The 17089-nt window shown below is 34.0% G+C and overlaps 1 long non-coding RNA gene across 2 annotated transcripts in view; it reads right to left on the bottom strand.

Moving 5' to 3' along the window:
* Positions 1–17089, bottom strand: part of LOC139076500 (uncharacterized) — a 141364-nt gene that overhangs the window by 98067 nt on the left and 26208 nt on the right. The gene's annotated exons all lie outside the window — the stretch shown is intronic.

The raw sequence follows: 17089 nt of genomic DNA, 5'->3' as shown, positions 1-17089 counted from the left end.
AATAAAGTCCGTTTAACTTGACCTGAATCTTAAACCCAGAAAACAAAGGGAGCTAATCTAATGTTTCAAGAAAAGCAAGTGTTATAACAGTGGATTAAAAACTCTGATGACTAAAGTATTTTATTTATCAATTGACCGAGAGAATTGAATAGTCGATAGAATGCAGGCGATTTAAAGCTCAGTCAACCCTAAACCTGTGGGAGCAATTTGAGGAGTAACTGTGTGATTCAGTTTTAACGCTCGCTCGGTCCTTGATCGCTCTGCCGAGGATGTGTAGCCGTCACTAGACACTGCGATGTGGTGATTTGTTATTGTTATGTTTAGCGTTATCCAAGGACTTGCCGCTGAATTGGTTCCAGTGACTATTTCGTAGAGCTTATTTGTCAAAAATAAGTTACTGAAAGATTAAGATTTAGGCCATGACATTCAAATAAAGACCTTTATATACAGAAATATATTTGGATTTAGCTATGCTACCTCTTTTGCATTATCTATTAGTTCTGTTTTAGTGCATTTTAATCTGTGCTTTTTTCTTATGGCAGGGAAATATTCCTAGTTATTCTTTTTTTTCCTCTACAAATTTGGGATGTTTTTGTACTTCAGTGATTACCCTACAAATTTTAGCTTTCATATTTAAACTATCAAAATATAAGATAAATTATGATCTTTAATCTCCTCCTGGACAATGCCATAAACTGAGGACACTTTAATCATCTTCTTGATTTGCATAACATGTAAACACCCCTACACCCAGGTCTATAATTTTTCCACCAGAATATATGAATAGGGATTGTTTTCAGAATTTTATAAAGTCACTAATTATGTGGATTTATCTACGTTGTTCATACTTTCTTGGATCACTGATTTTCTTTCTTTCTGAACTTTATTCCTGATTTCTGAAGTACATCTTTAAAAACCTTTAATGCAGTTCTGTCACTAGTAAATAACCTCAGGGTTTATTTATCTAAAAATGGCTCTTTTGGGGCCCTGTGTTTTCTGGGTGTGCCATTCTAGTTTATAGTTAAGTTTTGATACAAATAGCACAACCATTATAGAAAATATTGTTTAAATCAAACATTAAAACTGAGAATTCTTGTTTACAAAAACACATCATAAATTCGAAAGGCAAATCAAAAACTTCAGAAGACATGTATAAAATATTTAATCTTTGAAGCAGTGCTCAAAAAGTCAATAAAAGGAAAACAACTTAATGGATGAGATGGGTAAAATATGTCACCAGATATTTCACAGAAAAGATAATGTAAGTGGCAGTAAGACATGAAAATCTGTTCAACCTCTAAATAATAAGTGATATAGAAATTTAAATCATTCAATAGCTATTTTAGAGTCACCATGTTGACAAAATTTAAAAAATTTATCTAAGTTTTGTTAGCTTGTTTAGCAAATGGTAACTCATAAATTGTAGATGGAGCATAAATTGATACAATTACGTTGGAAAACCATTTAATTTACTGGGATATGTCAGTCGGCTTGTAAATTAGGATCCAGCAATTCTAAGCCGAATATGAGTCCTAAACATGTTCCTTAAAAGACCTATACAAGGACGACAAAAGCAATAATAACTAAAGCAGCAATAATAAAAACTGCAATAGCAAAAAACCTAAAAGAAAATTCAAATGTCTTTGGACAAATTTAGCTGCACACAGTGACATTAATCAAGGTAAAAGAATAGTATTGAGAGTGTAAAACAATTTGCTGATTCATTCGTAGTCTTTTCATTTAATTTTAAAAACATGTAGTACTACACAGTATAATGTTTAAGTAGTATTACTATTATTTTAAATATTGGCCCTAAGCTAACATCTGTTGCTAATGTTCTTTTCCTTTTTTCTTCTTTTCCCCAAAGCTCCTTGGTACATAGTTGTATATCTAGTCGTAGGCCCTTCTGGTTCTGCAATGTGGGACAAGCTTGACAAGCAGTGCTATGTCTGCACCAGGATCCAAAGCAGCAAGACCCTGGGCCAGCGAAGTGGAGTGAGTTAACTTAACGACTTGGCCATGGGGCCGGGCCCTGTTTAGGTATTCTTTTACAGGTGATAAAAGTATAAAGAAAAGCAAATATGTGATAAATAGAAATTCCAGGTAAGTAACTTCATCTAGGTGGGATGAAGAGGATGTAATGTGGGAGAGTTAGAGAAAATAAATTTTGTTTTTTTTTGAGGAAGATTCGTCCTGAGCTAACATCTGCTGCCAATCTTCTTTTTGCTGAGGAAAACTGGCCCTGAGCTCACATCCATGCCCATCTTCCTCTACTTTATATGTGTCATGCCTACCACAGCATGGCTTGCCAATCAGTGCCATGTCTACACCTGGGATCCGAACCAGCAAACTCCTGGCCATCGAAGCAGAACATGAGAACTTAATCACTGTGCCAACAGGCCAGACCCTAAAATTCTTTTTAAAGTGGGCGCATGGGATTATTTTATAATTTTAAGCACATATGTTCTCTTCAATAAGTTTAAAATATTTCATAATTTTCAAAAATATTTAACATAAATTTCTCTTTATCCTAGTCCAATAGTCATATAGCTCATTAACCCAGGCTACTCCTGCTGGTAGGCATGTTGTGTGTCATTTAAGAGATATTCCAGTTACATATTAATACCTACTATTATAAAACAATTTTCTGCATTTTATCACTTAAAATTATAACCATATATAATGGATATAGTTTTCTTCAAAAATATTTCATATAGAAATATAATTACTGGTAAGTTATACATTTCCTCATATATTTAATGGCTGCATATTGATTCTTTTATTTCACCATATATACCATATTTGCTTTTTAAAATTTTTTCTTATTGGTCAACGTTTAGATTCTGTTCATTTTGCTCTCAGGAAAACTGCTGAAATGATGATCTTATCTGTCCATCAATCACTTCATCTATCTGCATACATATATACATGGTTTTGCTGATGTTTACATGTAGGATGAATTATTGAAACTGCTACACTAACAAAGTATGAGCATTCAATGGTGATAAGTGAAGATCCATATTGCCTGAAAAAATCTTTGCTCCACTTAAAATTCACATTCCCTTCTACACTGAAAATCATTCATCCTTTTGCCTGCTTTATTCATTCTGATTCTGTTAAGGCTAGTTCCCTATCATAATTCTCTTTTAAAAATGTTTCTGGACTGCTGGGAAGATGATAGCATAGGAGGACTCTGAACTCACCCCCTCCCATGGACACAACAAATTTACAACTGCCCTTGGAAAAATTACACTTGAGAGAGAACCAGAAACTTGATAAAAAGAACCCCTGCAACAAGAGACAGTGGTAACTGAGGTGGAAGAGGCAGAAATTCCTTTCTGGAGAGGAAAAAGTCATCTTTTAGCCATGGCACTTCACAGCCAGGAGTAATCTTAAGGTACAAAGTTTTCCCTGGATGAGTAGAGGATCTGAGTGGGAAAGATTTCCCACAGTAAGCAGCTTTTGAACTTAGCAAAACTGAGACAAGTGCCATGGTTTTGCTGGCTATTAAATACAAAAGACAATATCCCCAGAAAAGCTATTGCACATAAGAGAAAGAAAAGCCTGCTCTTAAAGGGCCCGTGCACAAATTCACCCATTTCAGAAAGCAACATAAAATCACCAGAAAGAAAGGTGCACAATCCTTTGGTGAAAAGAGACTCATTTGATAGGCTCTGGGCACATCTTTTTTTCTTTTTTTCAAGATTGGCACCTGGGCTAACAACTGTTGCCAATCGTTTTTTTTTTTTTCTGCTTTATCTCCCCCAACGCCCCCCCATACACAGTTGTATATCTTAGTTGTAGGTCCTTCTGGTTGTGGGATGTGGGATGCTGCCTCAACGTGGCCTGACAAGCAGTGCCATGTCCGTGCCCAGGATCCAAACTCTGGGCTGCCGCAGCAGAGCACGTGAACTTAACCAGTCGGCCATGAAGCCGGCCCCATGGGCACATCTTGGTGAGGCCAGAGGCAGCTGGGATCACCTACCTAGGGACTGAGACATTGGTGCCAGCCATTATTGTGATCTAGTACAAGTGTGCTGACACAGATGCTGGAAGACATCATTGAAGCTCTTCCCCTGGTCTGTTAGCACAGGATTCTGCTCCACCCACTAGAGCGCTGATTTAATCCAGCTCACTCAGGGCAGGCAGCTGACCCTAGGGACTGGCCCCACCCCACAGCAAACTCTCACACAACCTGTGGTCTCACATAGGCATGGTGTATGGGACCTCTGAAACTGGGTGAGTGGATCTGCCTCTGTGGAGCATGGTATGTGTGAGGGGCATCTCTGCACTGGTGGAATGTGTGAGGCTTCTGTAGTGAGGTGAGTGGGTCAGCTTCACTGGGTGGGCTGTGTGCATGGGGCAGGACTGTATTGACAGGGTGTGTGGGAGCCTGCAGGCAGTGGGGCTTGTGAGCTGTAGCAGAATTGTGCTTCTCAAAGATCCACATAGGAGATCAGCCCTGTCTTCCAATGCCTGAAAAAATTTTGTGCTGCTATGACTGGGACCAGCACCACCCAGCTGCAATACTGAGACAGCTGACAACAACCTTTCAGTCCAGAGACCTACAATAGTTGCAAGCCCCTGAATCTAGCAACTAGCCACAGTAGGGGCTTATTCACTTGAAAAAAACTGTAAGAAGAATGTGGTATTAGAACTTTCAGCCAACTGTACTGGGGATCCCATAATCCAAGAAAATGACTGAAGGGACCATAGAAGCTGCACACAGCTGAGCATTATATCCAGCCAGCCAGGGAGACAGCCTAGTCTCCTCGGTCATCTACAGTAAGATCAACTCTGCCACAACAGAAGGACACATGTAGCCCACACAGAGGAGCTGCCTAGAACATTTGGGAGTGGTGACAAGAGGGAAGCACACTGCTAGGCTTCATAAGGCATCCCTTAGAGAAAACCAATTCTCTAAGATTGGGAGATGTACCTGATCCACCTAATACATAGATATAAGCACAGAGAAAGAGGCAAAATGTGGAGATAAAGGAATATGTTCCAAATAAGGGGATAGGATAAGTCCTCAGAAAAAGAACTAAACGAAACAGAGATAAACAATCTATTTGGTAAAGAGTATAAACTAATAGTTGTAATGATGATCACTGATCTTAGTAGAAGAATGGATGAATACAGTAAGAACTTCAAGAAAGAATTGGAAAATATAAAAAAAAATAATGAGAACTGAAGAATACAATAGTGGAAATGGAAAGTTCACTAAAGGGAATCAATAGCAGAGTAGATGATACAAAAGAAAGGAGCAGTGAGTTGGAGGAGCAACTAGAGGAAATCACCCAAGCTGAACAGAAAAAAGAATTAAAAAGAATAGGGACAGTCTAAAGGATCTCTGGGACAACATCAAGCACACTAACACCCACACCCATATTATAGTTATCCCAGAAGGAGAAGAGAGAGACAAAGGGGCAGAGAATCTATCTGAAGAACTAATAGCTGAAAACTTTCCTAACTTAAGAAAGGAAACAGACATCCAGGTACAGGAAGCAAAGAGAGCACCAAACAAGATAAACCCAAAGAGGCCCACACCAAGATACATTATAATTAAAAAGTCAAGAATTAAAGGTAAGAGACAATCCTAAAAACAGCAAGAGGAAGACAACAAGTTACATACAAAGGAAACCCCATAAACCTATCAACTAACTTCTCAGTAAAAACTTTACAGGCTAGAAGGGAGTGGCACAATATGTTTAAAGTGCTGAAAGGAAAAAACCTACAGCCAAAAGTACTCTACCTGGCAAGGTTATCATTCAGAATGGAAGGAGAGACAAAGAGTTTTCCAGAGAAGCAAAAAGTAAAGGACTTTATTACTAAGAAATCAGCCTTGCAGGAAATACTAAAGGGACTTATCTAAGCGGCAAAGAGAAGACCACAAATAGGAATAAGAAAATTATTTAAAAAAATAAAATCTCAGGTAAAGGCAAATATACAGTAAAGGTAGAAGATCAACCATCTATGAAGATAATATGAAGGTCAAAAGACAAAAGTACTAAAATTATCTGTTTCCATGATGAGAGGGTAATGGATTCACATACACAAAAAAGGACATTAAATATGATATTGAAAACATAAAATGTAGGAGGAGGGGACTAAAAAGAGTAGAGTGTTTAGCAAGTAGACAAACTTAAGATATCATCAATTTAATAAAGATTGCTATATCCGTAGGTTATTATATATGAACCTCATGGTAATCACAATCCAGAAACCTATAATAAAGACCCAAAATTTAAGAGAAAGGAACCCAAATATAAGACTAAAGAAAATCACCAAATCACAAGTGAAGAGAGCAAGAGAAGAAGAAAGGAAGACAGAAGAACTACTAACACACCCAGAAGAAAGTAACAAAATGGCAATAAGTACATACTTGTGAATAGCTACTTTAAATGTCAATGGAGTAAATGCTTCAATCAAAAGGCATAGTGGTTGATTGGATTTAAAAAACCAAGATCAATATGCATTCTGCATACAAGAGACACACTTCAGACCTAAAGAAACTCACAGACTGAAAGTGATGGGATTGAAAACAATACTCCATGCAAATGGCAATGAAAAGAAAGCTGGAGTAGGGGCCAGCTCCGTGGCCAAGTGGTTAAGTTTGCGCGCTCTGCTGCAACGGCCCAGGGTTTGGATACTGGGCGTGGACATGGCACCGCTTGTCAGGCCACGCTGAGGCGGCATCCCACATCCCACAACTAGAAGGACCTGCAACTAAGATATACAACTATGTACGGGGGGGTTGGGGAGATAAAGCAGAAAAAAAAAAAAAACGATTGGCAACAGTTGTTAGCCCAGGTGCCAATCTTAAAAAAAAAAAATAGAAAGCTGGGGTAGCAATACTTATATCAGACAAAACAGACTTTAAAACAAAAACTGTAACAAGAGACAAAGAAGGGCACTAAATAGCAATGAAAATAACAATTCAACAAAAGGATATAATATTTGTAAATATATATGAATCCAACATAGGGGCACCTAAATATATAAAGCAATTATTAACCGACATGAAAGAAGAAAGAGGCAGTAACACAATAATAGTAGAGAAGTTCAACACTCAACTTACATCAATGGATAGATCATCCAACCAGAAGATCGAAACATTGGCTTTAAATGACTCACTAGACCAGACAGATTTCGTAGATATATAAAGAAAATTTCATCCAAAAACTGCAGATACACATTCTTTTCGAATTCACATGAAATATTCTCCAAGATAGATTACATATTAGGCCACAAAACAAATCTAAATAAATTTAAGAAGATTGCAGTAATACCAAGCATCTTTTCTGACCACAGTGGCATGAAACTAGAAACCAACTACAGGAAGAAAATTGATAAAGCTATAAGTATGTGGAGATTAAACAAAATGCTACTGAATAACCATTGGGTCAATGAAGAAGTCAAAGAAGAAATCAAAAAATACCTGGAGACAAATGAAAATGAAACTACAAACTGCCAAAATTTATGACATAGAGTAAAAGTGGTTCTAAGAGGGAAGTTTATAGCAATACAGGTCTACCTCAACAAACAAGAGAAATCTCAAATAAACAGTCTAACAGTACACCTAAAGGGATGGGAAAAATAAAAACAAACAAAGTTATTTAACATAGTATTGGAAGTCCTAGCCAGAACAATCAGGCAAGAAAAAGAAATAAAAGCGATCCAAATTGGAAACAGGGAAATGAAACTGTCACTATTTGCAGGTCGTCTGATTTTATATGTAGAAAACCCTAAAGAATCCATCAAAAACTTTTAGAAATAATAAATGAAGACAGTAAAGATGCAGGATATAAAATCAACATACAAAAAACACTTTCATTTCTATACACTAATAATGAAGTAGCAGAAAGAGAAATGAAGAATACAATCCCATTTACAATTGCAACAAAAAGAATAAAATACCTAGGAATAAATTTAACCGAAGAGGTGAAAGACCTGTACACTGAAAACTAGAAGATATTATTGCAAGAAATTGAAGCAGATATAAAGAAATGGAAAGATAGTCCATGCTCATGGATTAGAAGAATAAACATAGTTAAACATCCATATTACCTAAAGCAATCTACAGATTCAATGCAATCCCAATCAGAATCCCAATGACATTCTTCAAGAAATAGAACAAAGAATCCTAAAATTTGCATGGAACAAGAAAAGACCCCAAATAGCCAAAGGAATCTTGAGAAAAAATAACAAAGCCTAGGCATCATACTCACTGATTTCAAAATAGTAAGCTATAGTAACCAAAATAGCATGGTACTGGCACAAAACAAACAGATAGATCGATGGAACAGAATCAAGAACCCAGAAACCAACCCATACATCTATGGACGGCTAATTTTCAATAAGAGAACTAAGAACACCCAATGGAGAAAGGAAACTCTCTTCAATAAATGGTGTTGGGGAAACTGGATAGCCACATGGAAAGGATGAAAGTAGCCCATCATCTTACACCATCCACAAAAATTAACTCAAAATGCATTAAAGACTTTAAAGTAAGACCTAAAACCATAAAACATCTATAAGAAAACATAAGAAGTATGCTCTTCAACATCAGTTTTAGCAGCACATTTTCAGATACCATGTCTGACCTGGCAAGGGAAAAAATAGAAAAAATAAACAAACGGATCTACATCAAACTAAAAAACTTCTGCACAGCAAAGGAAACCATCAGCAAAATGAAAAGACAACCTAAAAATTGGGAGATGATATTTGCAAACCATATGTCTGATAAGGGGTAAATATACAAAATATGTAAAGAACTTATACATTTCAACAACAAAACACAAAAAACCCAACTAAAAAATGGGCAAAAGATCTAAACAGATATTTTTCCAAAGAAGACATACAAATAACCAACAGGCACAAGAAAAGATGTTCAACATCACTAATTATTAGGGAAATGTGAATCGAAACTACAATGAGATATCACTTCACACCCATCAGAATAGTTATAATTAACAAAACAAGAAATAACAAATGTTGGAGAGGATGTGGAGAAATGGGACGTTGAGGGGAATGAAAACCGGTGCAGTCACTATGGAAAACAGTATGGAAATTCCTCAAAAAATTAGGAGCAGAACTACCATACAATCTAGCTGTTCCACTGCTGGGTATTTATCCAAAGAATATGAAAATATGAATGCTTAAAGATATATGCACCACCATGTTCACTGTAGCATTATTCACAATAGTGAAGACTTGGAAATAACAAGTGCCCATCAAGGGACAAATCGAGAAAGATGTGGTAATATATACACAATGGAGTACTACTCAACTATAAAAACGATGAAATTTTGCCATTGAGAAAACATGCATGGACCTTGAGGGTATTATGCTAAGCAAATTAGTCCAAGGGAGAAAGTCAAATACCGTATGATCTCTCTCATAAATAGAAGATAAAATCGATCAAATAATTAAACACATATATGCAGAGATCGATTGGTGGTTACCAGACACATTGGGGGAGGGAAGTGGGTGACCGGGCACATGTATATGGTGATGGATGATAATGTCTTTGGGTGGTGAACATGGTGTAATCTACACAGAAATCAAAATATAATGATGTACACTTGAAATTGATGTGATGTTATAACCAATGTTATCTCAATTTAAAAAAATAAAATAAAATGGGAAAAAAATGTTTCTGACTATAGTTACCTGTTTCTTATACCACAGGTTATTAATATCAGTCTGTATTTCCTTCTAAAGAATCTTGCTAATATTTTTAATACAACCATGTTATATAAATAGGAGAGTTGAGGTCATTACAAATGTAATTTCAATATTAAGCTATTATTTTCAATTTTGGAAACCAAGGTAGTTCTCAACTTTATTTATGTTGTATGTGATATATCATCTATTTATTTCATATATTTATAAGGTTAAACTTAATGTATATGCTTCAAGAAAGGCATTCTTTCCAACTATACTCTTGCATTTGTTTGCAAAAATGAAGCAAAATACAGTGTTTTATTCTTATAATTTCATCTCTATATTATTTTATCACCTTGAGCTTTTTCCCCCTTAATAATAGTATCTGATATATTATATTTTACACCATTTTGTTTGTTTGTTTTCCAAAGAAACAATATTTGGAATTATTTATTATTTCTATCACTTTTTTCTGTCAGGTGTTCTGGTTTGTTAAATTTTTAATGTCATTTTAAATAATTCTTCCTTCCTCTTGAGCAGTTTATTTACCTTCTTTTTTAAAGCTTTATCATGTCATTTGCATACAATAAGTTGCACATATACAAAATGTAAGGTTTGATAAATTTTGACATTGGAGGGGCAGAAAAATTTTCCCTTCTCCTTTCTAAGCTATTTGGCTGATCTAATAATTAAATTAGCATAAGACAGATAAACAGGAGAAAAACAAAGTTAATTTGATACCTGTGAGAGCCCCACAAAAATATGAGACTCAAAGAAGTCACCAAAGCAGGAAGCTTTTATATCCTCTAGACAAAGAAAAAATAAATTTGTGAAGAATTGACAAGACAAAGGGGTTTGGCCTTGGGGTAGCAAATTGGTGAAGAAGTGACAAGGTTTGTTTATATAGCTTTCTCAGGCCTCAATTTCCTCTCTGGTGATAAGAATGCCTTCTTATCAGAGAGGTATCTTTCTCATGGGACATTTATCTCCTGCTTTCAGGGAGACAAAGGAGGATCTGAGTGTCCTTCTTGCACTGGCTGTTTCTCAAGTCTCTTTAATTCAGAATAATAAATATACCCAAGTAGCATATTTTGGAGTGGCGTATTCTGCTCTCCTTCAATAATATATATATTATTGTGTCCTTGTGCCTCTTTGAATTGCTCCTACTAGCATTTTGTAGATTCCATTGGTTTTCCTTTATGTAGACAGACATAGTGTCTTTGAATAAAGAGTATTTTACTTCCTCCTTTCTAATCTGGATGCCTTTTATCTTTTTTCTTGATTTGGTTTCAGCAAAATGCTAAATAGATGTAATGAAACTCATCATCTTTTTCTTTCCATAATCTTCGGGGAAAAGCATTGTCATTCACCATTATTAAGTATGATGTAAGCCTCAGGTTTTTCTCAGATAGTCTTTATCAAATTGAGTGAGTTTCCTATTGTTCCTACTTTGCTTAGGTTTTCTTTTCTAGGCAGAAATGACGTTGGATTTTGTCAAAAGCTTTTTCTGTATTCATTAAGGAATCATATGATTTTTCTTTTTAGTTCTTGAATATGTGGAATTATCTTGATTGGTTTATAACATTAAACCAACCTTGCATTCCTAGAACAAATTATACCTGGTCGTAATATATTATCCATCTATATTTGTACTATCCATTGCTGTTTTTTTAAGAGTTAATGTCAACATGGTATATTTCTTTCCATCCATTTCTTTTAACCTGTTTGTGTCTTTGTATTTGAAGTGTATGTCTTGTAGGAAGCATATATAGGTCTTTCTTTTCTATTTAGTCTGACCAGTTCTAATTTTACTGTGGGCTTTTACAACACTTATATTTATGTTATTGATGACATGATTAGGTTTAACCGATTTAAATCTGTTATTTGTTTTCTATTTGTATTACTAGTTTTTTTTCTTTTTTTAATTGCTTTTTCCTTTTAAATTAATTGAATACAATGTTCAGTTCTCTTTATCTTCTTTTTTGGCTAATTTTTTATAACTTCTTTTCATTTTAGTGATTGTTTAGGGTTTATACTATGTATATTTAACATCACAGTTATGTGATATCATATAACTTCACGTATAAGAACTTAAAAAATTTTATTTGAATCTTTATTCTTAATATTTTTACCAATGTCATCACGCATTTTAATTTTATACATTCTGTAAACACCACACTACATTGTTATTATTTTAGGTTAAATAGCAATTATGTTTTAATGGGTTTTAAATTATAAGAAAAAATTTGCATATTTATTCATTTAGACTCCATTTCCAGTACTCTCCAATTCTTTGCATAGATACATATTCCGTGTAGTATCATTTTCCTTCTGCCTGAAGGATTTTGGTTAACACCTTCTATAGTGTGTATCTCTGGTGATTAATTATTTCAGCTTTTGTTATCTGAAAACATCTTAAGAATCTATGATTTGAGGTAAATATATGTTTATTACTAAGTACTCACATGAATAATTTCCTATCATTGAAGACATTAGGAAGTAATAAATGCCACAACTGATGCTTCCACAGATGAAATAAATAGCTAAGGTCTTGACTAACCCATCATGGTAGTGCCATAGCAATGCATATGGATCAATACAAGGGTGAAGTATAAACAGAGAAAACATCTGAATTATGGAAAAATCTAATTATCTAAGAATAAAATTTGGTTATAGAAATCAAGTTCCACTTTTATATGCCTAAATACATGGTGGGAAGAAAATTATTACAGAGCAATTTACCTATATACCTTCTGTAATTATACTTATTATATTAGCAAATTGTCACATCGTTATACAAATGGGATTACTATAGGGCAGCACTATGTCGTGAGGTTTAAATTGGGAGGGATGCGTAGGACATGTAGATACTAAATTTGTAAAGATTTACTTCCATGTAAAAGTTTTTAGCATATTATTTTAGTTTTTCTACATGTGAATGATTCCTTTTTTATAATACAGACATTTAACAATTTCCAAGCACCAGTTACATGATAATCAAGGGGAAACAGAAGTGAACAAGATTTTTTCATTACACATAATACAGTCCAGCAGAAAATACAAGCAAATACACAGATTAATAAGGTGTGTACCCTGATATCACACTGTAGAAAAAGGAAATAAGTAGATAGGAAAGATCTCCAAGAAGAAATGACAGTTAAACCAAGATCCAATGGATCACTGAGGGGGAATCGGGTAAAGAAGAGACATGCTTCTGGTAAAGAGAGTAGCTTAAGAGATAGACCTAATTGAGAGATGGTAAGCCATATTTGAAGAATTAAAATAAATTTTCTTAGACCGAATAAAGTACTGTAGCTTTCAAAAATTATGTCTATAGTACAATACTATTATTTATTTAGAATAGTTGAAATTTTAAATTGAATACACCACTATCATACCAGTATATTGGTTGACTTTAAATACTGTTTCATATGCCCCGATCAAGACCTCTTACACTTTTATAACAAAAAATGTTTCAGGTTCCTGTAAACACGATATTTCTTTGTCTTGGACTGAGACACCGACTGGCTACCAACCAAACCTATACTATACCCACGCTGTACTCTCTACAGAAAAACCTTTCCTTCCTTGCAGCCATGCCCATAACAGTATATATCCTCCATGCATCAAACATAAATTATACATGTTGATCTACATTTGGTGGTAAATCATCCACAGTTTTTGTTTAAACAATGTTTAGAAACACCAGAACAGATGGGAGAAAGAGCACTGAATTGAGAGGCTATGTAACAGGTTAACTTGGAGTTTGGAACAAGTTTTAGAAAATTTTTTGTCATACAACAACGAAAAGCCATAGAATGCTTTTGTAAAAAGAAAGTCTATATAATTGTATTTACTCAAAGGTACTTTAAAATATTATTTTGAGGTTCTTATCTTAAATATTCTGCTTTCAAATTCCAAATTTGCTGGCACATATTTATTATAGAAAATATTTACTTCAAAAAGGAGCATTTTTAGGTATCTTTTTAAGTTAATTGATGATAAATTAGAAGGCTAAATAACTCTATAAGATATTTTATATTTCTTGTGTTGTTCAACAAGTAATTCTTTGGAGCTTGATGAAACAAATACTGGAGTTAAAAATCTTAGAACAGAATATGTCACAACAGGGTCTCCTTTTCATGCTCTAAGAAAACACAAGTGCATTCTTAGCAGATGTACCAACATACATCACTACTGCTTGTTACAATATCAACAACAAGAACTATAAGCAATGGTCATACGGCACTCCCTCATGTAAGGCATAGTCCTGAGTGCTTGATGTATTTTCAATTTACCTTTATAAAAATGCTATGAGGACAGGATTATTACGATCTCCATGCTACAGCTGCAGAATTGAGGTATAGGGAGGTTACACAACTTAATCAAGACTGCAGAGGTTATAAGTGGTGATGGGATTGCAAGCCTGCTGGTTTGGCTTCCGTACATTTTATTACTTGTCATACAAAGCACTTTTAATAGATTTTTACATCATCTGATACAAGCGTCCACACATATTTAGTGCTTCTGCAAAAGAGAACAGAAATAATGCTGATGGAAAGGAAAATTGAGACACGATGGTGAATGAAAGGAACGTGAGCACAGAAAAAAGCTACTACTTCAGACCGCAAGTTACTAGATATGTAAACATGGACAAGTAACTTACTCTCTGAATCTTTTTCCTTTTCTTTAAATTAATAATAACGCCTACCTTGAAAAGCTTGTATGCATCATGAAATAACATTTTTCAAAGATCTAGTATAGCATCTGACATGTATTAGACATGTAGTAGGTCTCATATGATTACAGTCAAAACGGAATGAAGAGAGAGCTTGTACGTGTATATGAGAAAGAAGTGCCTCTATGAAGTCTGTCTCTTCATATAAAAGCAAAACCAGGACATATAGCAACAAAATCCACACATTTTTATGTGAAAAATAAAGGTACATGGTTTTTGTTTATTTGTTTGTTTCTTTCTTTCCGAGTTCTTGTATCATCAGGGCTAAATTGGTGGGTTGCAATGTAGCGCGGTGTATGCTACTTGCTGACCCAGACTGATTGCTGGCCCATTTAGTTGTGAATTTTACAGAAATCACTGATCAATTGAGTCTGGCAGGTAGTGTTTTTAAGGGCAACATAGATGTGGTACACATTTCCAGCTGGAAAGTCCAATTAGAGCCATGCACCAGACAAAGATGGCATCCAGTACTATTAGTGAGTACTTTTCCAGTCTCCTCTTTATTAATATTTTATTTTTGGTGTAAAATAGACTAGTTGAATAATATTAATTCTTTCCAGGAAAGGCTTCTTTGTTTGCTTCTACCAAAGACCCATATAGATTAAAAGAGGGTTAAGAGACCCAATAAAGATACCTTACTCATTTGACCAGTGTTATGAGACATTTTCAAAACAAGCTAATGAATATATGTCACATATCTAGAGAATGATTCTTCTTGTATTCCTCTTACAATTAATTAGCTTATAATATTAACACATATTTTCTTTTATTCTGATGAGTTGAAATAAAATATAATTCAAAAACTGTTTGATTCCATATTGCACAAATATAGCCTGCTCAGTGGAAGCTTAGAGAGAGCTCAAGAAGAAAGACCAATTGCTTTCTCATTTGTCCATTGTAAAATATAGAATTAAAAACTATCGTAGTACTAATCTAAAAGCAATAATGGATATTATAAAAGCAATGAGATTTCCCTCATTAGTTGCATTCATTCCTACATAATTAGAGTTTGTTCTGCTGGATCTTAGGTCAACAATCTGCTTTCATGAAGTCAATTTCTGGACCAAAATTGTCCTCGAGATCCTAATTAATTCCCCTGGAACAAACAGGTTTGAGATTGTGATGGCAGTGTTCATTTACATTACAAAGCCTGTCCTCAGAAGTGTCAACAATTAAGAGTCATCAGGGTAGCCCTCCATTTGAGAAATCTGAAGCTGCCTTTTATTTTCCTTTCAAGGACTCCATATCTGGATTTTAATTTATAATCAGCACCTATTGGAAAGTATGAAGGAAGAACAGAAAACATCTGTTTGTAACAAGACGAAATGATTCTGATTACTTTATTACAATTACCAAGAATATTATAACTAACAGTGAGACATACACATAATACTTATATAAAGATTTAGTGAATTGTTATCCTAAAGATAAGAACATATTATAAAGTAAGATCATTTACAACCTTATGGACCATGTTGTAAAGTGCCGCTTATTTATAAAGGTATTATAAATACCCAAAATAAGATTTTTAGGACTTAATTTGTTGAATGTTACTGTGTTGTCTTTTCACCTGAACAGGAATATGCAGCTGTCCATCTTGAAAAGCGTATAACTGCTAAAATATATTCATTCGATACAATTTTACCTGAATATAATTAAATCTTTTTGATACGATATTTTTATTTTACATATTACGGGCTTGATAAACTGCACATTTCTCACAGTAATGTGGTCTATTTAAAAATATAAAACACATCAAATATATATGTAACTACTTTTCCATTACCCATTACTACTGAATATCATGTCAAAGTGGGTTATAATGCGAATGAGCAAATATTTGTTGTTATTTGATACTATCTGGGGAAATACAAAAATGATTTGGGTGTAAAAGACATCTTGATATTTGCAATATGCTGAATTTGGTGTCCACAAAAGTTCATTTAAAGAAGACAATATTGAAAGTGTTTTAGAGGGTACTGGATTTTATATCAAGTTTAAAAATAATTAATTGAAGTGCAAAGATAATATTCTACTATAGGATTATAATCGTATCTAGAGTGATAATATTTAAACTGAAACAGCATCTAGGAGAAATTATCATATTTTCAAAAACAGGAAATATTTTCTAAAATGATTGGGAGTTTAGCAGAATTTGCACCAAAGTACAAATAGTTAACAACTTCTCCGTAGGTAAGAAGGAACTCCTGTCACCCAAGTAGAATATATATTCTGCTTATATATATATATATATATATATATATAAAAATATGTTGCACATATATAATGTATATAAATAAATATATAATATATATATACATACACATATATATGAATGAATTATTGATTCATATGTTTATAAGAGCAGATTATATATGCTTGTATATACACACATATATATTTTGTATAAAAGTGGATTTCATATTCTAAGAACATTTTGTTATTTCTATCTGTTATAAAATACAAGCTTTCTTTTATAATGATGCATGCTTTTATATGTATATAACTAATTGACAGATTCAAATATCTTAATTTAGCTATAAAATATATTACTATTTTTGGAAAATTTATTATTGCATAAGTATTTTATACCACATTGAAGTAATCTTCCTAATCAAAGCCTTAAGAAAAGCTACCACATTTATTATAGACCACAGTATAAAAGTAAAAACTGCACAGAAA

The sequence above is a fragment of the Equus przewalskii genome, chromosome 16 (genome assembly GCF_037783145.1).
Source record: "Equus przewalskii isolate Varuska chromosome 16, EquPr2, whole genome shotgun sequence".
Classification (NCBI taxonomy): domain Eukaryota; kingdom Metazoa; phylum Chordata; class Mammalia; order Perissodactyla; family Equidae; genus Equus; species Equus przewalskii.
The sequence above is the reverse complement of the archived record's forward strand: the minus strand, read 5'-3'. Positions and strand labels throughout refer to the sequence as shown.